Source organism: Octopus bimaculoides, chromosome 24 (assembly GCF_001194135.2).
Source record: "Octopus bimaculoides isolate UCB-OBI-ISO-001 chromosome 24, ASM119413v2, whole genome shotgun sequence".
Lineage (NCBI taxonomy): Eukaryota > Metazoa > Mollusca > Cephalopoda > Octopoda > Octopodidae > Octopus > Octopus bimaculoides.
In genome coordinates this window covers 11,156,091-11,158,351 of record NC_069004.1, presented here as the reverse complement: position 1 = coordinate 11,158,351, position 2,261 = coordinate 11,156,091, and the positions used below count along the sequence as shown (strand labels likewise).

At 35.2% G+C, this 2,261-nt stretch overlaps 1 protein-coding gene across 1 annotated transcript in view; it reads left to right on the top strand.

The window, feature by feature from the left end:
* Nucleotides 1-247: 247 nt before the first annotated feature.
* LOC106872338 (solute carrier organic anion transporter family member 2A1) overlaps nucleotides 248-2,261 on the top strand; it is a 21,046-nt gene continuing 19,032 nt past the window's right edge. Inside the window, exon 1 of the mRNA XM_014919290.2 lies at nucleotides 248-412. The gene's annotated coding sequence lies outside the window, so the exon portion shown is untranslated. The remainder of the gene's footprint in view (nucleotides 413-2,261) is intronic.

Sequence of the window (2,261 nt, the reverse complement as noted above, 5' to 3'; positions counted from 1 at the left end):
TTATATATTCCATATTCTATATCCCACATTAATTTTATAAGAATATAAATAAAACAAAAAACAGACAGAGTTGGAACTCTTTTAAATAATATATTCCTCTATACACGATCATACAAAACCCATTTTTTTGTATATATTTTTTATTTTTATTTTTATTTTGTATATTTATTTTTATTCGCGCGCGCGCACACACACACACATATATATGATACAGAAATAAATTTATTTCTCAAACGCGTGATAATGCTATAAATAGCTTGATCAGGATAAATTATTCATATAATGCAGAAAAATATGTTGTGGTGGACTAGTATCGAAAGATCGCCATTAATTTTGCTGTTGACTGAAAGGCAGAAAACACCAGAAACTCTCAAGTGGAGCGGGAGACATAGCCTGAAAAATTAAGGAAAAGGTATTTAAACTTATTTACCATCAAGAAAATGGCGTACCTTCACAAGTAGCCCCTACCTGACTCTATTTCCCCATAGCATAGAGTTTACGAAAATTGACACGTGTCGGCTTTGTTTTCTCAGAAACTTTCAGAAAAATAGATATTTTAAAATTACATTTACTACAAATATCTTTCTGGAGTGTGTAAACTAAGATTACATCAGAATTTGATTTAAGAAAAACGGTGACAAAGGATGGACACATACACGCATTTATACTGATATATATAAATTTTCTTCGAAACATCTAGTTTCATTTTGTTGATACGTGTGATATATGTTCAGTATATATCTGTACCATTTAGTTTTTCATTGTGTCTTCCTAGTATAATCGTAATCTATACTCTCTGATATGTATTCAGAGTGAAAAGTATCCGACTCGTGTAAATTTTCTGAAAGTGTTCTCCTCACACCTGGGAATTATTATTGGTCCAGATGGACTATATGTAATCTGAACCTTTCCCCCCTTGTTTTTTTTTTTTTACGGAATCCCACGTTTTAGGCTATGGAGATTCCGATTCTGAAAAAAAATTTTCAAAAATCTCAATTTCAAAATTTCGATCCCCCCCCCCCGGTTTTATATAGATCCACAGGGTAAACCTAACCCTAACTCAAACCCTAACTCTAACCCTAACCCTAACCCTAACCCTGACCGTAACCCTGACCCTAACCCTAACCCTAACCCTGACCCTAACCCTAACCCTAACCCTAAACCTAACCTAACACTAGTTTTGTGAAATTTGGCTGTTATTCCTAGCATGTAAATAGCCTCACAATACAGACGAAATCAACACCACCTGAAACGTATTTATAAAAAGATGTCATTAAAAAATACCCATATTTTGAAGTTATGTGGAAACAAAGTCGGTTCGGTGGGTGCACACTTGTGTAGATATGCCCATTCGTTTTCCATAGAGTTTAGATAGTTGTTAAAAGTTTTGTGCACTAGATTGATTGTGCTTCTACTATACACAAAACAATTTTTATAGTTTGTTAGTTTAGTTTGGCTGTCGTCCTGGACACTTCGGTGATTTCATGTGAGCACGCCATCCATCATGTATGTTTTTAATTCATCAGTTTTTGCCGTTACGCTGTCCCGAAGCAAGTTGTCCACATAAGTTAGATATTTTCTTTCCCTGTTGATTCTTCGTTTAGCTGACTTCCATAAAACCACTTAACACACAGCTTCTCCTGGGTGCCTGATGCAATGACCAGCAATTCCCATTCTTCTTTTCTGAATCTTCTCAGCCACTTTGGATAAATCTTGATAAAGTTGCTCGTTGGTTAAATGAGCTCTCCATGTAGCATTCAGAGCCATTCTTAACATTCTTGCGTAGCAACCGTCTATTTGTTTTTCAAGCCTTCTGGTGAGGGTTCAAGCTTCAGTACCGTATAACAAAACCGACTCTACCGTGGAGATAAACAAAATAATTTTCAATTTACGTGTCATCCTAGAACTTCAGATCTTACGCAGTTTGTGATTTTTATAAATTCCTAATAATTAAGATCTGAAATGTAAGATCATCTTTACTCTGATGACGGAGTCCCGTCTTATCCAATGTCAATTGCATCCATACGGCCGCATATAGTGATGAACTAAATCTACCAGCATTATTATGGACCACCGAATCCCCAGAAACAGCTGTTGGACTTATATCACCTTTCTTACACCCCTTTAATTTTTTCTGTCGTTTGTACTCTGTGTAAGTTGGACCTAGTAATATAAATATCTACATGTTTATACTTAAAAATTCATCATCTGAAAGTCTCCACCTTTTGCTTTCTCTCGTTTTGTGTGTATACGTATATATA